Source organism: Parambassis ranga, chromosome 19 (assembly GCF_900634625.1).
Source record: "Parambassis ranga chromosome 19, fParRan2.1, whole genome shotgun sequence".
In the NCBI taxonomy this organism is placed as follows: Eukaryota; Metazoa; Chordata; class Actinopteri; family Ambassidae; genus Parambassis; species Parambassis ranga.
The window spans coordinates 5,414,762-5,439,847 of NC_041039.1; the positions used below are offsets into that span (position 1 = coordinate 5,414,762).

General features: G+C 42.6%; 1 protein-coding gene across 1 annotated transcript in view; it reads left to right on the forward strand.

Moving 5' to 3' along the window:
• The first annotated feature begins 531 nt into the window (after positions 1 to 531).
• grid1b (glutamate receptor, ionotropic, delta 1b) overlaps positions 532 to 25,086 on the forward strand; it is a 445,711-nt gene continuing 421,156 nt past the window's right edge. Inside the window, exons 1-2 of the mRNA XM_028430922.1 lie at positions 532 to 605; positions 799 to 954. The gene's annotated coding sequence lies outside the window, so the exon portion shown is untranslated. The remainder of the gene's footprint in view (positions 606 to 798; positions 955 to 25,086) is intronic.

The following is a 25,086-nucleotide window of genomic DNA, read 5'->3' on the forward strand; positions in this document are numbered from 1 at the left end:
CTGTGGCATTTTGCTGTGAGACAAAACTGCACATTTCAGGGTGGCCTTTTATTGTGGGCAGTTTGAGGTACACCTGTGCAATAATCATGATGTCAGATCAGCATCTTGATGTGGCACACCTGTGAGGTGGGATGGATTATCTCAGCAAAGCAGAAGTGCTCATTATCACACATTTAGACAGATTTGTGAACAATGTTTGAGAGGAATGGTAATATTGTGTATCTGGAATGAAGTTTAGATCTTCAAGTCCGTCTCATGAAACATGGGAGCAAAAACAAAAGTGTTGCGTTTATATTTTTGTTGAGTGTATGTTCCTGGGACTTGACATGGAATTATGCTGCAGGTAAACTGAGGTAGCTCCGCTAGCATGTTGTGGAGGGTAAAAAAAAGCAACCACGTGATCAATTTCCGGGTCCCAGGCAGGAGGATGGAGGATCAGTTAGCCCGAGCAGGGACAGAGTAGAGAAAAAGAAAAGTGCTCCAGTGTTGCGGCTTTGTATACAAACAACTTTTAAACCGAAGATACGTAACACACCGGAGACCTGCTGTTTATGAGTTGAAAAATGCGCTTTCGGCCTTTGTAAACGCGCAGAGACTTGGCGCTGGTGAGCTCCATGTGGTCTTATATGCAGAGTGGTGATGACAGGATCCACGCAGTATATGCAGCGCACTCTTGCATTTACTTTGGATGATATGCTCTTCAGTCGTATGTTTATGTAGTTTTAGGCAGCACAGCAGGAAGTTGTTTCAGATTATCAAAGCTCAATTTGTTTCTACTTCCTTTTTCTACCTGTCCAGGTGCGATATTTGAGGAAAACGCCGTGCGGGATGATGAGGTGTTCCAGCTCGCCGTGTCTGACCTCAGTCTGAGCGACGACATCCTGCAGAGCGAGAAGATCACACACTCTATTAAACTCATTGAACCCAACAACCCCTTCCAGGCGGTGCAGGAAGGTAAGGATGCTGAGTGTAATGCAGATTTGGGGTTCTTGTTGCTGTGGTTGTGGTTGTGTATATGTATAAACTGTTGTACACTTGCTTGGCTTGGATTCTTAATCATAAGATTTTGCTGGTGCTCTCTCTCTTGATGAAGTATCCTTATTGACCCAGGTATCAACCTCCTAAATGCTGTTTAAATCACAGCTGCCTCCTGCTCTCAGAGGACGCTGGTTGGTCTTTGATGCTGCCCCGAGCCTTCTCTCATCTCTCTATATTCTCTGTCTTGGCCCTGATTTCTTCTATGCAGAGGAAGCTAGGGGGAAGCAGTGAGTCCACCTGTAATTTTCCATGTAATGACCAACAGGCCATTTAGCTGTAAAAGGAGCTAATGTGAGGCTGGATGCATTTGTTTGTGTTTGTCCTTGTGGCTCCATAAAAGCCTGCGATGATGATCATGTTTATGGTGATACTGAAGTGATTGTGATGATAACATAAATAAGTAATATTGATAATGTTGCTGATTATATTGCGAGCCGATTGTGATTAAGACGCTGCAGACAGTACTGATAAGAATAATTGTGTTTGCTGTGAGGAAGGTGAAAACGACGATGATGACGATAAAGGTGAAAGTGTGTTTTGATTGTGTCAGTGAGTATATGCTGATTACAGTGATTGTGTTGATGCTTTTGTTGGTTATTCTTTTACATGATGGAATGTGTCTTATAGAGGCAGTCATATGATTTCTAACACTAAGAACTGCCCTTTAGAATGTGTAAATGTTCCTTTAAAATTAGGAGCAGCTTATAAACAGATGAACGTTATTGGAGGCCTAAAAAAAGCTCCTAAGGTGGAAAACTGTAAGAATGGAGGCTTGAAAAAGATGTGGGCGATGCTTCCGGAAATTAATTAAAGATTAATCTATGAATATAGATTAATTTAAGCTGCATTGTTTTAATGTGTTTCCGTATTAGCCATGTTGAGTTATGCAACACGTTTGCACTGAAAATATTCCCTCTTTGTCACTCATCACGTCACTGGCATACTTCGCATTTTGAATTTTAATCATTTAATAGCAACACGGCGCTCATTTATGTGAGGATTTCCAGGAAGTGAGCGGAACAAGGGAACAGAACAATTAGCCATTTGTAGTCATTTGGTGGTTGAGATTTAATGCACTGTCAGCTGAGGTCATTAACATTAATGGAGGTGTTTGTGTCCTTGTGCATTTTAATTACGTGGTGCAGATGCATATGATTATGGTTATGGAGCTGCTGAATGTAAAACAGACGACACAAACACCGCCACCTTATTTCATTCATACAGTCTTGAGGGAGCTCTGAGAGTTGTTGAGCACTTGTTGGCTGCTTTGTCTTCACTCTTTGATCATCTCAACTTGGTTTAGGTCATGTGATTGTGAAGGTCAGGTCATTCTGAGGCAGCACTCCATCACTCTCCTTCTTGGTCAGATGGCTCTAACCCCGGATTTACACTGCACGTGAAAGCGCAGCGTGGCGCTTTACGGACGTGATATGCCCATCGCTCTCACAGCATCAATTTACACCAGGAGCATTTCAGAAGCGCAGCGTTGTGTAGCGCTGCATCCACACTCGTGAGATTCACAAAGTCATGTAGTAATCTGCCTGTTTATCTGATGGTCAATGTCCTCTCTACATGTGTCAGGCAGGGTTAAAGAGCAGTTACTGAAAACTCAGTTTACTCCCTCACACACAGGGCAGATCCTCACCTTCCACTCTGAGAACAGCTGCTGCTTCTCTCCCTGCCTTTTCCTTTCTGATGTTGTCCTTATAAAAAGCATGTTCTATCATATAAAATGCCGTTTCTCTACTTTTCAAACTGAATCTCTCCTTGTACAAGGCTGTGGATGTGTTTCTCTGCCGGTAGTAAGATAAGATAAGATAAGATAAAACTTTATTAATCCCGAAGGAAATTCTTGTGCCAGAGGTATCAAGTCACAATAAATGCAGTTAAGTACAGAGTATAAGAGTATAAGTGTCACTATAATCCAAAAAGAGTACAGTACGCGGTATGAGCACAATATATGATACATGGATACAATATGGAGATGTAAGGTGCTAAGTAAACATAATATAGGAATGACAGTGATGCCTGACATGATTATCTAGCGCTTCTCCCTACAGAAAGGGGAGGAGTTATACAGTCTGATGGCCACTGGCAGGAAGGACCTCCTGTGGCGTTCTGTGCTGCTCCTCGGTAGTCTCAGTCTACCGCTGAATGTGCTCCTGTAGGACAGCAGTGTGTCGTGCAGGGGGTGAGACGTGTTGTTACGAATACTGAGGAGTTTCCTCAGTATCCTCCTCTCCGTCACCTCCACCACAGACTCCAGCTCCACTCCCAGCACCGAGCCAGCCTTCCTAATGAGCTTGTTGAGTCTGTTGGTGTCGGCCGTCTTCATCCTGCTGCCCCAGCACACTACAGCGTAGAAGATGACGCTGGAGACCACCGAGTGGTAAAACATCTGCAGCATGGTCTGGCAGACGTTAAAGGACCTGAGTCTCCTCAGTAGATACAGGCGACTCTGTCCCTTCCTGTATATTGCCTCTGCGTTTGTGGACCAGTCCAGTTTGTGGTCAATGTGGACACCCAGGTATTTGTAGCTGTCCACAATGTCCACGTTGGTCCCCTTGATGCTGACCGGGTTAGGGAGTGTCTGGTGCTTCCTGAAGTCCACCACCAGCTCTCTTGTCTTTGTGACATTCAGCTGCAGGTGGTTCTGTCCGCACCACTCCACGAAGCTGTCCACCACACTCATATACTCCGCCTCCCGACCTCTGCTGGTACAGCCCACAATGGCAGAGTCATCCGAGAACTTCTGCAGGTGGCAGGACTGTGAGCAGTGTCTGAAGTCCGATGTATAGAGTGTGAACAGGAATGGAGACAGTACCGTGCCCTGGGGTGCCCCCGTGCTGCTCACTATCGTGTCCGAGACGGTGTTCCTCAGCCTCACAAATTGTGGTCGACCTGTAAGATAGTTAGTGATCCAGGTGACCAGTGGGGTCTCTACCTGCATGTCCAGGAGCTTCCTATTCAAAAGGGCAGGCTGCACGGTGTTAAACGCACTGGAAAAATCAAAGAACATGATTCTAACAGTGTTACCTGCCTCCTCCAAGTAGGTGTGTGCTCTGTGCAGCAGGTAGATGATGGTGTCCTCCACTCCAATACGGGGCTGGTAAGCAAACTGCAGGGGGTCCAGCGATGGTTCCACAACAGCACGCAGGTGTTTCAGGACCAGCCTCTCCAGAGACTTCATCACATGTGAAGTCAGAGCAACTGGTCTGTAGTCGCTGTGTGTGCTTGGATGTTTGGTCTTGGGCACAGGAACAAGGCATGTTGTCTTCCACAGGGCAGGGACAGTCATCAGGCTCAGACTCAGGGAGAAGATGTGCTGGAAGACCCCACACAGCTGTGTGGCGCAGTCCCTGAGTACTCTGGGGCTGAGTCCATCCGGTCCTGCAGCTTTTCCCGGTCGTAGTCGACTGAACTCCCTCCTCACATCTTCTGTGGTGATGGTAACTGTGGACACAGAAGAGCAGAGAGAGAGATCTGATGGGGGAGGGTGGGGGGTTGTTAATGGAAGGTGGGGTAAGGGGGGCAGGGTGATGTTATTGATGGGAAGGTGAAACTGGTTAGTATGGTTAGGGGGAGGGGGAGGAGGAGGTACATTGTTGTTATTGACAGGTGTTAATGGTGCATCACAGGGAGGGGGAGGGTGGTCAGGGAGTGGACTGTCAAACCTGTTGAAAAACAGGTTCAGCTGGTTGGCCTCCTGCAGATCTCCATCCATCAGCTGGTCAGAGGTCCTATTGTGGCCGGTGATGGTTCGCATGCCACTCCATACCTCCCTCAAGTTGTTCCGGGCAAGTTGGCTCTCCAGCTTCCTCCTGTAGCTCTCCTTGCCCTCTCCAATCTTCTCCCTCACCTCTGCCTGGGCCCTCCTCATCTCCTCTCTGTCTCCACTCAAGAAGGCTGTCTTCTTTCTGTTGAGTGATGCCTTGATGTCCTTTGTCACCCATGGTTTATTGTTTGGAAAGCAGCGTATTGACCTGGTGGGGATTAGAGAATCTGTACAAAAATTAACATATTCTGTGATACAGTCTGTGAGTGTGTCTACATCCTCACCGTGGGTGTCACAGAACACATCCCAGTCAGTCACCTCAAAACATCCCTGCAGGGTCTCCAGGGCTTCCGGTGTCCACCTCCGTACAGTTTTGGTGGTCACCGGCTGCCGCTGTACTGCTGGTATATACTGGGGTTTGAGGTGGACTAGGCTATGGTCTGATCTGCCCAAGGGAGGGAGAGCTATGGAGCTGTATGCCTCTTTAACATTAGCATACAGTAAATCTAGAGTTTTATTTTCTCTTGTTTTACAGTCCACAAACTGCTTGAAAGTGGGCAGAGTTGATTTCAGATTAACATGGTTAAAATCGCCAGAAATCGCTATGAAGGCATTAGGGTGCTGGGTCTGAAGCCTCGCGGTCGCAGAGCTGATGACGTCAGTAGCCCGCGACGCCTCAGCCGAGGGAGCAATATAAACAACGAGTACAATGGCGTGAGAGAACTCTCTGGGCAAATAATATGGACGTAGACTTACCGCTAGCAGTTCAATGTCCGGGCTGCACACACGCTCCTTTACCGTAACGTGTCCAGGGCTGCACCACCGGTTGTTCACGTAGAGCGCAAGTCCCCCTCCTTTCTTCCTGCCGCTCTCGGTGCAGTTCCTGTCCGCCCGTACCAACTGAAAGCCGGCTAAACTCACGGTAGAGTCCGGTATGTTTGCGTGCAGCCACGTCTCTGTAAAGCACATTACAGACGCCTCACGAAACACACACTCGCTCTTTGTGAGAGATGTTAACTCTTCCATCTTATTACCCAGTGATCTAACATTACCCATGACGATAGAAGGAAGATACGGCTTGTATCTTCTTTTCCTCAGCTGTCTTCTTTTGCCCCCTCTGCTTCCGCGTTGTTTCTTCCTCAGCTCTTTGGGGATTTCGTGTCGCTGGCCATACATCCCGCTGTGCTGGAGACTCATCAGCTGATCCCTGGTGTAAACAATGGAGCCCTGGCGTGTTTCCGTCACGGCCGAGACGCGGCATGATAAAAGTGCTCCAAAAGCGATGAAGACCACGAAGAAAGTCCGAAAAAGACGCATTATTGAAGTGCCTGACCGCTTATACTTCGATTTAGTACGAAGTAGAGTGTTTAGAGTAGAAATAAATTACGAAAAACAACTTAATACACCCGCGGTGTGCGGAGCTTCTCTGGCTGGCTGCTACCGCGAGGCCGCGCCGGAAGCTTAGGAGTCTTAGTGATGTTAAATCAGCAAGAGTTAAGTCTGACAGCATTTTGTTTTGAAAATCTACCGGAAACTTTTATTCTGGTGCTTGACTTCCGGTCTGCTCGATGTAGTTGGTGCAAATAGACGTGTCTTGGGTGCAACACATCTCTAAAATAGAACTGCTGCTTATCACTTGTGGAGCAGCTAGCAGCAATGCTTCTGGAACGCTTCTAAAATGCGCTGCAACGTGGTTCATTGACTATAATGGAAGCGTTTCACAGCACTTGACGCTGCACTGCAGTCACGCTACGCTTTCGCGTCTGGCGTAAATCCGGGGTTACATATCCTGGAGGCGTTGGGGTCCCACTAGGGCTGTGCGATTTGACGATAAATGATCGTGAAGGATTTGAACGTATCGGCGATCTACCAGAACGGACAGATCGTTTTATCGTCCATAGAGCACGTTCTATTAATTGCAGTTCTATGTTCGCGCAGACGCATGAGTTTTTTTCACTCGTCCAACTCTCAGTGCGCTTAATGTGAACACGACCAACCAATGACAGCCTCCCTGTTAGGAAGCTACGGCTGAAAACGAAAAGAGAATGGAGCAACTGGTCCCTAAAACCAACTCCACCTTTATGTTCGGTGCTGTTTCTGCCGGCAGCAGCGGCGCGTGTTCTAAGTCTGTGTGCGTGTGCGCGACGTGTGTCGCAGTGGAAGGGCCGCGTGTATTATAATGCTACGAGCGCGTACGCGCCACCTGTACACCCACCTGAACATTACCAGCTCGTTATATTCAGGTTCACTGCTGTTGTGCCGTCAGCACCTGTGTGTGTGTGTGTGTGTGTGTGTGTAGTGGGAGGGCCGCGTGTGTACATCAGATGCAGACAGAGTCAGCAGCTAATGACGTCCCCAAAACAATAACGCAGGCATTTGATGAAGAGGCTCCATATGAGGACTCTAGTAAACGGTGGACAGAGCTGACGGCAGCAGCTCCGTTTGTCCTTAGATATGATTCCCATTAAAGTTTGATCATTTGTTCTAAATCACATTGAAATTTAGGAGTTACTTAAGTCTCAATACTGTATTTATTGTTTAACCTTAGGAGGCACACTTCAGTCTGTTTAAATGACTGTTGAATAATACTTTACAGAACTACATTAGTCTTCTTTTAACCTATTTGAAATAAAACTTAATTTTGTTCTGTACATTATTGTAATACTGAGTGCACATTATCAGAGTTTTTGTTAGCCTTTAAAATCTACTGACAGTTTTTGAGGTGACAGTAGGCTATCTGACACATCGAGATCGTGATTTTATCATTAAAGAATCGTGATATAAAATTTTTGCCATATCGCCCACCCCTAGGTCCCACTAAGTACAAACCAGATGGATGACATGTCTCTGCAGAATAGATGTGGTTGCCATGCTGGCTAAATGTGCCTTGAATTTTAAATAAATCACTAACAAAGCACCATCATACCTCCTCCACCACCGTGCTTCATAGTGTAGCAACCTTCTGCTCACCTTTCTCCTCCTGAAAGGCATGGCAGGTTCTTCCTCTGCAGCAGAGGTAACTCTTGGTCTTCCTTTCCTGGGGTTGTCCTCATGAGAGCCAGTTCCATCAGAGCATTTGATGGTTTTAGCACCTGCACCTGAGAATACAATCAAAGTTCCAGTTTTCAGTATGAATCTACAATGTAGAGAATAGTAACAAAATGAAGAAGAACATTGAATCTGATGGTGTGTTCACACTTCTTAATGGTAGTGTGGATTATGATGAACGAGGGTATAAAAGAAGCAGAAGGAGAGTGGATGAAAGGTGGAGGGAGAGAGGGTGGATTGGTAAATATGTGAATAGGGGAAGTGTGTGTTTGACTGTGCTTTTGTGTGTGAAAATGTGTGTTGATTATAGCCCGGCTGGTTTCTTGCTCGCCTTGACCTTTCTTAGAGCTCCCATGATCCTCGGCCCTCAGAGACTCTGCTAGACAGCCCTGGCTGTGGTGGATTATGGGTAATGAGAGAGAGATTCACACCCTGTCGCACGCCAGCGTCTGTCTGTGTGTCACTGAGTAGTGTTTTTATGTTTGAGATTTTTGTGTTTTAAGTCATCAGCTGACTCGGATAAAATATCTGTTTTTATATATATATAAAAAATCTTAAATCAGCCATCTCTATGCAGCGTGCGCAGTAAGAAGCTCGTCTTATGAACACAGACAGTATAACCAACTCTTTCACAACAGAGATTCCTTTGGCTGTTTATTCAGATAGGACTGCTCTTCATCCACACAGACACTTTAATGCCATCGACGGACCCCTTTTGTCAAAGCCTCCAGAGTGAAATCTCGCTGAAACCATCTGTCAAAAGCGATCGCTCGGATTAAACGCCTTGAGATTTCCTACAAAACAGGGCTAAGACAGAAAGCTGTTTCTCTACTGACTCTAATCCTTTTAGCACGTATCGGCTGCGATGCCGCGTTATCCCTTGTTTCCTTCGCCAACGGTGCGGTTTATAGCTCGGCGCCGTCGACCCTCTGGCTTGGGTATAATGTGATGAACTTTTCAAGCGCTGCTCGCTAATTCTTTAATTGGCTTTTCAATTCAAACAAATTAGGCTAATTATCTTATTATGATCCTGTCCGGCTCAGCTCAATAACTGTATAATTACAGGAGAAATGACTCGACCCGGGATTTCTTTTATCTTCTTTATTGCATTGTCATCATTTTCCTATTTTATTCTTAATGTTTGGCGTTTTTAAATTTATAATTATAGTGACTTAGAAATAAGCAATTATTTGTTGATGTTATATAGTTTGCAACTTGAAATATTTACATGAATTAGCTCTTATGTCAGCCTCTCAGAGAGAGGATGACAGTTAAGTTATAATGCCTGCTAAATGCTCGACAACTTGGTACAATCTGTGTGTGTGTGTCGCCTGCCTGTCTGTATTTGTTTGAGTGACAGCCCCTGCTGTTGTATCCCAGCAGACAAATTGGCCTCATCTGTTCCATAGCAGCAGGTTTACACACAGCCAAGCCTGATCAGGATCAGACAAGTGTCTGTGTGTGTGTGAGGGGTGGGGGCAGGTGTGATTGTGTATAAAAGAACAGTGGTGTGAAAATGTAGATTGGGTTCAGTTTTGCTTGAAAATAGAAAGACTTTTGGACCAGTGTTTTAGCCACGGTGGGCAGCGGTCAGCCGTCAGGACCATCATGTCGCAGCTGGGTATACTTTGGTCTTTTGGTTGTTCTTTGGTTACCGCTAACATTACCCAATAACCTTTAGTTGCATTCTGTCGTAGTTGTCAACACAAACACAGCCTCCACAGAGGCGTGTACCAAAAAAAGCATGTTGGACAGAACTAGGCTTTCTATGGGTGAGCCTTTTCCATCACAGATAACTGATTGCAAGACACTGGTTATAAACTGTCCTCGTCAATCCAGGCTTTCTGCATCAGGCTCACTGTGTGTGTATCCACATTAAAGTGGGTGTTCAACATGTCATTTGATGCTTTTACTTCCTGTAGTTTTCTTGTGCCGAACTCCAGTTGTGCTTAAAAACAAGTGAGTAAAGAAACCACAGCTTACAGTGTCAGTGGGACTCGAACTAATGACTCAGGAGCAAAGGTTTGGTATTCTTCCACGACCCTTTTTGCAGGAGTATCAGTCTTGGCAATATGTCCTTATGTTTTATTAGCATAAATATAACCATGTATTGACCAAATGTCATCATCTATGGACTGTTTAACTGCGCTTTTAGTGTTGTTACCAACATAAAGAATGGAACACTGTTATCTCCAAACTCTTTCCTTCTGAACAGAACCTAGTACAATTCCTATACTATTAGTACTAGTACTATTCCAGGCCAATTGCAGGTCACAGTCGGATTTTATATGGCCCGCCGCTTCTGTCTAAAAAAGTGGTTGTTTTTGGCCTGTCGGCTAAAGATAGTAAATCCAAAATCAACAGGCGATTTGTGTATCAACACAATTGGACAGTACTTCGACACAACATTACATAAAATTAAACAAGGTCAGCTTGAGGTCAGCACTAAATGACTCCAACCTTTTAACTCTATGTGACATTTACCTATGTCTACTGCGGCTCCTAAACCACACCTGCCATGTATGATCAGATCTTACCCTCACAGTAGTGTCAATCACTTGCCTGTTGCTAAATTACATCTTTTATTGCTTAATATAATATCATCGGGGACTGGTGGCCCTCGGACACTTTTGCATTATCAAATCTGGCCCTCCCTGAAAAAGTTCCTCTTGTAAGGTCCTTTGGATTGGCTGCGAATGATGATGACACGTTAGGTCATCAGCGAAAGAGCAGCGCTATATTGGCAGGTTTTTAAACTCTGAATGTCCAACCAGGTTAATTTTGCAACATTGGTTACCATAGTGATATAGCAAGGTTAAAACCACTAGAGTATTAGATAATGTAAACTAATGCTCCTGCAATTTTTTTTTGTTGAGTGATAAGGTTCATAAAACGAAAAAAAAAGAAAGATTTTGTGGACTTATCTTGCTGTAATGCTGCTAATCTGAGCTGTCAATTCACTGTGTGATCACTGTTCATCTGGACTAACAGCTCTGATGGTTGCTGTTTTTTTTTTTCCTTCCAGACGCCAGCACGTAATCACTTCAGGCTCTGATCTGCTGTTGTTAGATGTCGGCGATTTAATAATGTGGGGATTTTAAGGCCAATACTACTTGTTTTTTTACCCCCTCTAAAACTCTATTTGGATACAGTCACTAAGCATTAATGATGCCTAAAGCTAACATTCTCAAATTGTACAGGACAGTAAATAAAAACTATTGTTCTGAAGATAGGTTTTTTGTTTTTGGAATTACATCTGAAAATTGAACAGAGCGGTTCAAAAGTCAGGCAAGTGAAGCAGCAGCTGAGAAGAAGTTATGATGCAAACGTTAAGCTAGTGGAGCATGGACGTCACTAGGGTTGACAGATAGGGGGGGCTAATCAACACCCTACCCCCCCCCCCCCCCCCCCCCCCCCCCCCCCCGGTTGAATTTTTTTTCCCCGGCGGGGGATTTGCGTAAGAAACACAAATAAGTATAACAAAATACATATTTACACATTATGTTACTTCATTTCTTATTGTCATTATATATATTATTTTTCAGATGGTTCCAGATGCTCCAGGTAATTTCCCACAGATTTGTCCCACAATGGGCAAATTGCATTTTTGCAACAGCACAGTTACAGCAAGCAAAACATAAGAAAAGCTATATACATAAAATTGCGTAAAATAAACTACCGATTTTATGCAATACAATCAAAAAAGAGTTTACAGATTAACAATTAGTGCACAGATGAGTGGAGGTAGAAGTGGTTTGTAGAAAACTGTACATAGTGCATCAAAAGAACAAATAAGTAATTTATTGTATAGTGTGCTGTGTGAACATTGCACCTATCAACCACCAATCCAGCTGTTCATCTGTGGAAAAAACTTCTGCCAGTGACTCTGAAACAGCATCTCAGTCTATAATCTTTTCTTATTCTTTCAGAAATAGTCGCGCTGTAAATGTCTCTTTTGTCCCTGCAATAGTTGTGTGGCAAAAGTTGAAAAATGAAGCTGCGCTACATGAAAGAAGTGCTGTTTACTGTGAGCGTCTGAGAGCGAGCTCCCCTGTTCATCCGGAACGTCTTCGACGTAACTTCCGGGTTAGCGTAACAAAACATAGCAGCGCTAATAAGTCAAATAAAAGTTTCCAGTAAGAAATAACAGTGAATAACAGCGAATAACAGGGGTATGCAGAACAATGCACCTTCCGGCTGAGATAACAGTCCGCTACGCGTCTATTATTGCGTTCAGAGCCGCTTTTCAGACGTGTAAGAAAGACGACTCAGCTAGTTAGTGGAAATTCTCTTGTCTTCAGAAGACATCTTTGAAAACCCACGTCAGAGGCACAAGGCTCTACAATTGGATATTTGAGCCCCTTGTGATATCGCTCGATGGTCCGATTGGACACTGACTTGCCCGTAGAATAATACAGCCAGTCTACATCACACAGACATGCCTGAAGTGTCCTCTTTTCGAGGAAAGAAACAGAACGTCTCTAGCTATTACTTTCCTGATATATGAGCGACTTTGTAAGACATATGCTCTCATATCGTATACGACGTGGTCAACTCCGAAATAATCAAGCCCCAAATTATAGGGGGGCTTTGGATTGTTTTAGGGAGGCTGGAGCCCCCCTAAAATAGGGCTAGCGACGTCAACGTAGTGGAGATAATATCAAGCAACAAGAAATCAACAGGAAAGTGTGTGAGTACATAGGCTGTAAGCAGAGCCATCATCCAGCCAAAGGAACTGGATCACCACAGAGCTGAACATTCAAAAACCAGGCTTGGCTGGTGCAAAAGAATAATGCGTGTAGCTATTAAGTAATCCTTATGCTTAGATTAGCATGCAAGATTATCATTGGGATTACCAAATTAGCCTTAAATGCAGATGGTTTGCAAGTTTGACTTTTTCAGTAGAGGATCAGGTGGAATCTTCTCGATTGGTGGATTCAAACAACCAATCCAAACCAGAGGAAGAGGTTGCTTACCACCATGTCCTCTCTCTCTCTCTCTGCCTCTCTGTGTTCTCTCTCTATGCTGCAGAAGCCCTTTTCTTGTGTTTGCTGTTGCTTCTTCTGGCTTAGGTGGAGTTTTCTGTTAGTTGTTGTAATTGTTTATGAAGTTTAGGGAAATCGGAGCCTAAGTTGAAGTTAAATATGTCTGGGTCCATACTTTCAGTGCAAAAAGTTCAAAATTAAAAATGGGTCCTTGTCTTTTTATATTGACCTAAATATCATTGCAACACTTGTGTTTTGCTTGTGGCCTGCAGTCGTGTCCACTCGTGTATCGTATTATTTTGTAGTCGCCCGAAGAGGTAAAAGTAAACATTTTTCCTCAAAGATTGTAGATTAGATGTGATAATAAAATGCTTGTTGTTTTGGAGATGCCACTGAGCTCTAAAATTCTCCACCAGAACCCGTTGTATTTGCTCAGAAGCCAATCAAAGACCGACATTTTTTTTTACCGTCCCTTCATGCACTGGAGTAGTGAGGAAATGCAAGATAAGGAAAGGATGAAAGATATCCACAAGGACACAGAGATGAAGCCCCAGGCTGAGCTCAAGTCCCTGCTTCACTGTGTCCCACACACACACACAGCTTCAGTTTTCTGTGTTTAGACTTTTGCTGACTGTGCCTGAGCACTGCAGCTTCTACTTTAACTTATTTTACAATGTTTTAAATGCTTTCTGAAGCACATCCATCTGCCTGCCTCCATTTTTCTTTCTGTGCTATTAATGTGCGTGACAGTTTGCAGTGTGGGACCTGGATTAAAAAAAAATCCTTATTTTCCTGTCAAATCATATTATTATTGTATTATAGATCTTCTGGTATCAGATTTGGTGCAGAAATCTATATCAGCTCTGCTACTGACCTCACTCAGTGAATCGATCCTCCAAAATGTGACTGAACCATGTTGAATCCGGTGTTGTGTTCTCGCCAGATGTCATTATTCACAGCAGTTTTAAGCAGCACAACAGCGTTATCGTAAGTTAAAATGTGGTCTCACAGCCCTGACACCTTGTGCCACTTATGCTTTCTTTAGAAAACATGATAAAATGAAGCTAAAATTGTCATGTTTGATCAAAATCAATTCATTCTGCAGAATGCATTTGAAAATGTGCCATAAATAATCATTAAAACATTCTATGCAAGTCTAAAAATGTTGCTTTTTTTAATGCATCTGGGAAGCCATGAATCATGTTCCTGTGAGCAATGGTCATGCTGTAACAATTCCCCAAATTTTGAGTACGTCAGATTAGGGGTGTACAGTATACAGTGGAGCAAAGTTGTTGCAGGATACATTCAGTGGGGGAGAATGTCCCATGTTGTAAGGAAGTAGAGAGTGTTGTTGCCTGATTGATTTTGAGTTACAGATTGACAAGATTTAAATGAATGTACACTGTGAAAAACGCCTTGTTCGTTGAGTAAAGATGAAGATGTTTGACTGCTCTCTTCTTGTAGCTATGATTGTGCTGGTTACATATGGGGTGCAGGACATTATATTACTGTGAAAATATGGGCCCACAGCAACTAAAAAAAAAACAAAAAAACAACTTGGCTGCCAGAGAGTTAACTTGACAGATAAAGGTCCTAATTTGTGTCATCTCGAGGCAGCTTTGTGGGATTATATATTCATGCATACAGATTATTAGATCTTGACATTTAACACAAAAGATGCTGACGTCAGATGTTTCTTTCCTATAAAGACTCTCTGAAGGATAAAAGAAAGATAACCCCCACGTTTGGTAAAGATATCGCCTCAAGTTCCCCTTTTTGAGCCTCTTTTGATTCAGTTAATGCCTGTTTTTTTATAATTGTATATAAAGTGTTCCCTCCTGTGTGCAGCGGAGAGTCGTTCATCTGTTAATTTGTAGAAATTGCGTCCACTTTAAATTCACGAGTCAATATGTCATAAACATAAATGCACTGGCACATTGAAACCGTAACAGATTTGTAAGCAAAGGTCTTAAAAAGGGTTGTATTATCCTCCCCGTAACCTGTGATCCAGCAATGTTTTTGTGAGAGAAAGTGACGTTTACAAATGAAATCTCATTTATATATGTCTGAGCCATTTCACTCTTTAATTCTGCCTACAAAAACATTGCCAAGATGAACTGAGGTTTCATGAAAATTGCTTCATTAGTATTCTTGGCTCTTCTTTCACAGCAATTATTCCCTATTAACTGTTGTTTTTTTGTGTATTTATTTTATGAACGGCACAACAAAACAACAGCTTAATGATACTCCATTCAAAGTGCCATCTGTTGGGCCTTTTACACTGTCAGCTTGTCTGTTATTAAAAGCTGCATCAGGAGGAAGAGGAAGGCGTGAATATGAGATATGTAAGTTTAAAAGCTGTTCCATACTCCACGAGAACAGAGAACAGAGAACTCGCTCCATGGGTGGTAAGAGTAAGAAAAAAAAAAAGTTTGTTTCGGCACGGAGGTACCATACTCCGCGAGACTCGTGTGTGCAGAACTCCTCATACGGCCCTCCTACGCAGCGCACGTCACACACAAAAGGTTGACAATGCAGTTGTATTGCAAATTGTGAGCACAGTCGTGGTTACCTGGCCTAACGAGCTGATAATGTTCAGGGAAGAGGGCGCACAGAAGCATAGACTGTTAATAAAGATGGATGACGTGACTCTGTCTCCACCCTATGTACAAAAGTGAGGACAAATATATATATATATTTATTCATAGGGTGCTGTCATTGGTGGAACAAAGACACCATCTTAGAGCCAGAGTCTGAGCTGATGCAGATTTGAGTGGTCCTCCATTAGGTGTTTATCGTACCTTCGTATTATTCTTCTTCTATCTTCCTGTATTTGACTACTGTTTGCTCCAATACCTATGGCTCCATAAATCTCCTTCTGTGAATACCATCAGCCATAATGGCCTGTCCAAAACTGCTCAAGTCACTCATACATGGGAAATTTACATCAAGCCCCTATGAGACTGCGGAATCTGGAATGGGGCCGTCTTTCCTCTTTATCACAAGTATCCGGCGACGAGCTGACAGCAATAATAGCTGCTGTGGTACGATAGATCAGTGGTGGGGCCATCTGCTTGTCATTTCAGATTGGGGACATAAATGTAGCTTTGTGTCCAGGAAGCAGACCTGGATGGCCTGAATGTGATTGATCTGAAGTCCTTGTGTAATTAAAAGGTTTCGGGGTTTATCCCCGTGATAACCAGGGTCACTTGAAATGTTAACAACCAAGGACCACAATTACAGTACCTTATTTAAAACAGCAGTAAACCGGCTGGCGAATGATGTCTGTATAGGCGCAATGAGGAACGGCTTCCAGGTTTAAATGTGGCCGTGTTTAAAAACTGCAGGCGGTGGTGGTATTGGCAGCGTTGCAGGGGTGAGACTGTTAAAAAAATAATGAGCTGCGTGGGTTGTGCCGTGTATCAGCTACAGTATATGAGCTACGGATATCATGAACTCTTTTATTAATAGCTTAATAGGCGGGTGAAAATACAGTCAGGTCATAGTTGTGCTTTGAAAGGGCTTATGGTTAAGTACACTTTTATATTTATAAAGCTTGTCCAAAGTTTTCCTCCTATGATTATTTTTTTTTCACTGTTATGTTTTTGGATTTTTTTAACAACAACACCTACGGAGCCTCTCTGGTTCATCTTCATGGTTGCTCATGGTGGCATGACTGGCCAGATAAAACTGTACAATGTTCTTCTAGACTTCAAAGATGCACATGGTGCACACATCCAATAGGAGAACGGACCCTCTGTCTGATCTATCTTTTCATCATTTGAATTTACGTGCACGCACACACATGTGCACACAGGCACATACACACAATATATTCTCAACAACACTAACAACACTTGTTTATCAACAGAGCTTGAGCTTTTAGACTTTGATTTAACACACACACACACTCACATGCACGATATGATTCTCTATTCTCTCTTTTATATCAAGCTGAACACACCAAAACCATTTTTATGAAGTTCAGATATTTTATTTCCTTGCATTTTGCAAGATAATAGAACTAGGTCTTTATAAAAACTGTGAGGGACGTGTGCCCCCCCATTGTGGGTTAAAGGGGTCATAACACCTAAAATGTGTTTTTTTTAAAGGAAAAGATTCAAAACTATAAGGGATATGTGGGAAAAGCATAATAATATGTCAGGATTAGAGTATATCAAAGATTTGCTGATATAATGGGAGTCAATTGGCCAAACGTGTACCTAAGAGTGCCGAACGTAACAAAAATTTGTATCTCCCATTGTGTACACCTTGCGAAAGTGGGGACAATTGATTTTTGTAAATAATCATAAAAAAATATTCCTGGCCAAGGTTTGTACATTTAGCCTTTAAACTGACGGATATATTGAGAACCAAAAGACAGAAAAAAACAAAATGTACACGTTTGGGCCCTAGGATGCCCAGAGGGTTAAATATTAAAGTTACTCTCTGTAGCAGGTAGACAATAGAATTGCAGAATGCAGGATGCTGGTAGATGTTTGCACAAAAACAGAGTGTGTATATTGTATTTTTAGTGTATTTCCCATTAATCTTGACCATTAATCTTCACTTATTCCAGGAAAACAGGAGTTACAGAAAGAAAGCATATATATATATATATATATATATTCATATAAATCATCTATTTGACACAGAAATTAGCTGCCTTTAGCAGCCATTTTGCTAACTACATTAGGGATCTAGGTTCCTGATCCAAATGTTCTCCTCTGTACCACAAACGCCATGCAGTAAGTGTTCTTGGAATAAAAAAGCGTGACTTCTGGATCTTTTTTTTTTTTGTTCTAATAATGTGTTGAAATCAAGGCTGGAGCCATCAGAGAATATTATTCCACCAGAACTCCAGATCTGGAGAAGATAAACTACTGTGTCTTCCACAGTTTTGGCCCAAGGCCTTTTAATTCATGTTTACATGATCGTTGGTAAGAACAACAAGCCCAGAATGAGATGAAAGTGATTACACCTTGAAAAATACAATGCAAAAAAATTACCTTCCTGCTTAACGGCTACCATTTAGCAGGCAAGCGTTTCCAATTACCCAGAACATGCCCCGCCGGTTAAACAGTGCAATTATCGACTTAGATGGAGTCATCACCTCAGCAAGGCTCGGAGGGTGCGGTCCCAGTGTTACAGCGTGCTTCTTCTGATTTATTAACCTCTCGCAGGCAGTGGGGGAGCAAACACAGCAAGAAGTCAACTTTCATGAATCATTGTAGACTTGGAAGAACAGGAGGTGGTACCGTCGTACATTGCGATGTAAATGTTCATTTATTCCAAATGGACAAAACATAACGAGCCATTCCTTAGACACAACACAATCGATGCAGGAACCAAGCCAAAGGTGTGAAGTAGTAGTATGATAAGACAAGAATCATCACAATAAACAGAACAAAAAAATAATTATTAAAATAATAAAAATAATATTCATTTTCTACTTTTTTATATATAGGAAAAACACAGGGTTAAAATAGGCCATGTGAAGAAGGAAGGGACCAAACTGAAACATGACTCAGGCTTATATACATATTTAATACATATTTAAACTGTGATTTATCTATGATGCAGATTATTGGTAATAGCAGATTAGAGATTACAGTACAGGAAGAAGGCTGAGCATTCTCCTGAATTGAGATTATAATCCACATATATAGTGTTTACACTGTCACCGTAGTGATTCTCTTTCACTGTGAACGATGGTACTAGTCAAAGCTTTAGGAAACAAAATGCACACTGATGTTCTTTAGGGTAGCACCTTGAAAAATGATCAGAATGGATGACTGAGTGTGATGTTAATTCTTTCTCTCAGCCTTTGACCTTTTTTTATTATATATATATTTTTTTATTATATATATATATATACACTCAACAAAAATATAAACGCAACACTTTTGTTTTTGCTCCCATGTTTCATGAGACGGACTTGAAGATCTAAACTTCATTCCAGATACACAATATTACCATTCCTCTCAAACATTGTTCACAAATCTGTCTAAATGTGTGATAATGAGCACTTCTGCTTTGCTGAGATAATCCATCCCACCTCACAGGTGTGCCACATCAAGATGCTGATCTGACATCATGATTATTGCACAGGTGTACCTCAAACTGCCCACAATAAAAGGCCACCCTGAAATGTGCAGTTTTGTCTCACAGCAAAATGCCACAGATGCCACAAGCATTGAGGGAGCGTGCAATTGGCATGCTGACAGCAGGAATGTCAACCAGATCTGTTGCTCGTGCATTGAATGTTCATTTCTCCACCATAAGCCGTCTCCAAAGGCGTTTCAGAGAATATGGCAGTACATCCAACCGGCCTCACAACCGCAGACCACGAGTAACCACACCAGCCCAGGACCTCCACATCCAGCAGGTTCACCTCCGAGATCGTCTGAGACCAGCCACTCAGACAGCTGCTGAAACAATTGGTTTGCATAACCAAACAATTTCTGCACAAACTGTCAGAAACCGTCTCAGGGAAGCTCAACTGCATGCTCGTCGTCCTCATCGGGGTCTTAACCTGACTCCAGATCGTCGCCGTAACAGACTTGAGTGGGCAAATGCTCACGTTTGATGGCGTCTAGCACGTTGGAGAGGTGTTCTCTTCACGGATGAATCTCGGTTTACATTGTTCAGGGCAGATGGCAGACAGCGTGTGTGGCGTCGTGTGGGTGAGCGCTTTGCTGATGTCAATGTTGTGGATCGAGTGGCCCATGGTGGTGGTGGGGTCATGGTATGGGCAGGCATCTGTTATGGACGAAGAACACAGGTGCATTTTATTGATGGCATTTTGAATGCACAGAGATACCGTGATGAGATCCTGAGGCCCATTGTTGTGCCATACATCCATGAACATCACCTCATGTTTCAGCAAGATAATGCACGGCCCCATGTTGCAAGGATCTGTACACAATTCTTGGAAGCTGAAAATGTCCCAGTTCTTGCATGGCCAGCATACTCACCGGACATGTCACCCATTGAACATGTTTGGGATGTGCTTGTCCGGCGTATACGACAGCGTGCACCAGTTCCCACTAATATCCAGCAACTTCGCACAGCCATTGAAGAGGAGTGGACCAACATTCCACAGGCCACAATAGACAATCTGATAAACTCTATGCGAAGAAGATGTGTTGCACTGCATGAGGCAAATGGTGGTCACACCAGATACTGACTGGTTCTGAGTCCCCAGACCGCCAATAAAGCAGAAACAAAATGCACATTTCAGGGTGGCCTTTTATTGTGGGCAGTTTAAGGTACACCTGTGCACTAATCATGATGTCAGATCAGCATCTTGATGTGGCACACCTGTGAGGTGGGATGGATTATCTCAGCAAAGCAGAAGTGCTCACTATCACACATTTAGACAGATTTGTGAACAATGTTTGAGAGGAATGGTAATATTGTGTATCTGAAATGAAGTTTAGATCTTCAAGTCCATCTCATGAAACATGGGAGCAAAAACAAAAGTGTTGCGTTTATATTTTTGTTGAGTGTATATATATATATATAGCGTTTTATGTATATATAAAACGCTCTTTTTTCACCCACTCTGTTCATATTTGTGTGTAATTGTTATGCTGTGGGTGGTTTTATATGTTCATGTGTGGTCCAAGCTAAGGTGTCAGAACAGAACCTTAAAATTGCCTCTCTTGAGTGCAACTTTGGCAGACGAACACCTGCTAACACTGGAAACCACCTACGCACAGCTAACAGATAAAGTCCTTGACCTAGAGTCACGTAGCCGCAGTAACAACATCCGGATAGTTGGTTTGCCAGAGTCCATTGAAGGCCCCCGGCCCACCACCTTCTTTGCCGAGATGCTGGCCGAAATTTTCGGACCAGACTTTTTCTCCTCCCCACCGGAGCTAGACCGTGCTCACCGAGCACTCACCGCTAAACCTGCGGCTGGGGAGAGACCGAGGGTTGTCATCGTTCGCCTGCATCGCTACCAACAGAAGGACTCTATAATCCGGGAAGCCAGAGCCAAAAGAGGGAGGCTACAATACAGGGGGTCACCTATTGCCATCTACGAGGACTACGCCCTGGAGGTGGTAGAACAGCGCAGCAAGTTCCGAGAAGTACTTTCCGCTCTCTACAATCTGGGTCTCAAGCCATCTCTCCTGTTTCCAGCGAGGCTCTTTATTACATCTAAGGATGGGCGCAAGATGAGACTCTCCTCGGTGGCAGACGCCAAACAGTACATTATGTCCTTCCAGGCTGCTCAGGAGCGGTTAAGTCTTGTTCTACATTAATGTATGGTTATTTTTCTTTTGCATTTTTCAGCCTCTGCTGACTCGAACTGTTCAGATGTTAGTACGTTTGTTAAAGTTTTTTGAATATGTCTTTACCTTAATTACTCACAATATGAGGCTTTGATTCAGTATTTATATTGTTTCTATGCATTACAGTTTTGATCATCTCTGACTTTATGACAATGCCTCACTATTTCTCTACTGAGTTACAGTATCTGTGTTTGTCGGCTGTTAACTGCTTAACTGTCTGTATATGTGGTTAAGTTATTACTACTCGCTGGTCTGTGATTTTTACATTGCAGTGGGGTCTCTTTCTGTTTGCTTAAGGAGTGTAGATGTTGGTTTGCTGTCTTTGATCGTAAGTCAGAGCTTTGATGCTCACACAGTCACCACTGTTGGGGTTTGCCACTGAATTTTACAAGGCCTTCTCCACACAGCTGTCCCCGCTTTTGTCTAGGATGTACAATGACTCGCTTCTAAATGGCAAATTGCCAGATTCCCTCTGCCTGGCATCGATTTCTTTACTTTTAAAGGAAGGCAAGGACCCCTGTCTTTGTAGCAGCTATAGACCTATTTCCCTTTTTAATGTGGACTTTAAAATACTATCTAAGATTTTGGCTACTCGCCTTCAACAAGTTATGTCAGGCATTATATCTGCGGATCAGACCGGTTTTACTTTAGGAAGGCATTCCTCTTTTAATACCAGGAGGTTGTTAAACATTCTTTTCTCTACTCCATCCAATTTGCCAGAAGTTGTTGTTTCATTAGATGCGGAGAAGGCCTTTGATAGGGTTGAATGGGAATACCTTTTTTTTACCATGGACAAATTTGGCCTTCACCCCAACTTCACTGCAAGGATTCGGCTCCGTTATTCGCATCCTGTTGCATCCATAACTACTAATGGTCATGTTTCCTCTCCTTTCTCCTAACAGCGCGGAACCCGCCAAGGCTGCCCACTCTCCCCTCTTCTGTTTAACTTAGCTATTGAGCCCCTTGCCATCTGGCTCCGCAGTGATAATTGTTTCAAAGGTATTACACGTTGTGGTGTTACCCACAAGCTCTCGTTGTATGCGGATGATTTGTTATTATACATTTCCGAACCACTTTCTTCACTACCGGCAATTCTAACAATTTTAAACGACTTTGGCCAACTTTCAGGGTATAAAATTAATCTCCAGAAAAGCAAAATTTTTCCTATTAACCAGTTAGCTGAAGCGCTCCCTCAAAATTTCTCCCCCTTTAAATTAGCTGTAGATGGGTTTTGATATCTCGGGGTGTCTGTCACAAAATCTTTTAGAACAATGTTTGTTAAAAATTTCCAACTTCTAAAGGAAAAATGTGTTTCTGATATGTGTCAATGGGCCTCTCTTCCTTTATCAGTGGTGGGACGCATTAACTTAGTGAAAATGGTAATACTTCCTAAATTCTTGTATCTGTTTCAACATATCCCAATATTCATTAAATCTTTTTTCATTGATTTGGATAAAAAACTCAATACATTTATTTGGAATAATAAGCCAGCTCGCCTTAAGTGGTTGATTTTGCAACTCCCGAAAGCGGAGGGCGGTCTCGCCCTTACAAACTTTCGTCACTACTATTGGGCATGTAACATCACAAAACTTCTTTACTGGGTGAAGTGTGACTCTTTACAAGACTGCCCCCTTTGGGTTCGGTCTGAGGTCTCCTCTTCCAAGACCTCCCTTGTCTCTATTATCTGCTCTCAGCTCCCCACAACAGTCCCAAAAGATTGCCATAATGCTGTGGTTTCTGACACAATTCGGATTTGGCTGCAATTTAGGAAACATTTTGGCCTGCATAGGGCATCAACCCTTGCGCCAATCTTATTCAACCATCAATTTCCACCCTGCTGCTCGGATGCTGCCTTTCGTAGTTGGTCAGCCAGGGGTCTTTCGACTCTGGGTGACCTATACGAGGAAGGTGTCTTTCTCTGTTTTTCCTCGCTTTCTGTCAAATATGGCCTCACTAACAACCATTTGTTTCGTTTCTTTCAGGTCAGGCATTTTATACAAAAACAATTTCCCCACTTCCCCAATCGCCCTCCTGAGGCGGGGATTGACCAATTTCTTACACTTGCTCTGAATCAGAAGAAAATTACATCAGTTATATATAGTAGAGTCAATTCTTTGGTTATCCCTCCCACTACAACTCTCAAAGTTTCTTGGGAAACTGACCTAGGAGCCAAAGCCACTGTCAGATGATCAGTGGTCCAAGGTGCTTCTTTTAGTACATACCTCTTCCATTTGTGCCTAATGCAGTGTAAGGTGTTACATAAAGCATTCTATACTAACGCTAGACTTGCTACGATTTTTCCTGACAGGAGTAGTGGAGTTTTTGTCTTGTTGTTTTATCTTTTGTTTGATTATTTCTGTTTTACTTGTTTAGTACATTATTTATTTCAATTTCTCTTTATTCATTATCAAGGTACGTATTCATATCTGTGTCGAATTACTTCTCTCTAATGTGCGTAGGACCTGACTGGGCGGGGGGGTGGCTGGGATGGGATGTTGATGGGAATGGTGAGTTTGGGGTAAGAAAGGTTGGTATTGTAAATTCAGGGCGGCCACTGCACGAAACATGTGTAATATTCACTGTTCATCTTCACTTTGTGTTTCCTGCTGTGACTTACCCAATAAAAAAGTTTGGAACAAAAACAAAAACTAGATCTCCAAAGTGGTTTGACGGAGTCCTCGGACACATTGGATAAAGATGCACATCATCTTTAGCCAAGGTGTCCGAGGACTCCGTAACCTATTTATTGGTGATGATAATAATTGTCTAATAATAATAGTAGGCTTTAAAAGCTTTATTAAAGAATCTTTTATTTTTATTTATTTTATTTTAACTATTAAGCTCTAGCTTTGAACTAGTAAGAGCAGATCATATGGTGTATGAATAATACAGCCCAGTCAGATGATGATTTATTTAATTTATTTTATTTTTTTGCTTTAAAACCTGTGTACATACTTTCATATTCACTCTGACATGTCTGCAGAAATATCTGCACTTATGGAGGACGTGTGTGTGTGTCATTTTATTTTTCCTTTTGATTGCTGGGTACAGATTTTACAATGGTGAGTCAACACACATTAGACAAAGTGTTACTGTAGTGATGGGAATATTTAAGTGTAGGATAACATAGAGAGAGAGAGAGATGGACAGAAAGAAAACAGCAAGAGAAAATTATAGTACTAGAGACTTTTCCATTAGTGGCTGTCATGTCGCATATTTTCCATTTTGTCCGTCGTGAAAAAGGAATGAAATGTGGATTGAATAAATCATGCTTGTTTTCTTTGTGTTTCTTTTGTGTTGTCTGGACTTTTTTTTGGCGAACATAAAGGTCAAAGAATTTGACTGACAAATCTGTGTGCAGCTTTTCCCCGACGGCTGATGATGTGCATGAAACTGCTCAAGCCACAGATTGACTCACTAGGGATTATTATAGTTCCTGGGGCTTTGTGTATGGATGATACTAGGGTTGGGCGATATTGGCAAAAAAATTAATCATGATTAATTGTGGCATTTAGCCGATAACGATTAATTTGACGATTAATTGATGACAATTGGACTTACATGTTTTTGACTCTAAATCGGCACAGTGTTCTAGCATGATACCGACAAATCATCAGTCAAGTTAACTACTTCATTCTAACAGGTTAAGCTGGTAAGTAGTGATTAGGCACAAACCAGCCATGGAAATATATATTGATAACAGATGCACAAACTGCTTCAAAATAATAATGAAGCAAACATTTAAAGTAGTTGTGTCCTTCAAATGTTCTTATCTTAAGGTCACAAAGCAGTGCATGTCAACATTAAAATTAAACAGGACAAATGTGTTCAGAAAAGACACATCAGTGATTATTTCAAGTTAAAAAATGTGTCTGTGCAAATGAACCTGTGACTGGTTGTGACTGTGACCTGTCCCACACTAGTGCATGTTTTCACTCAG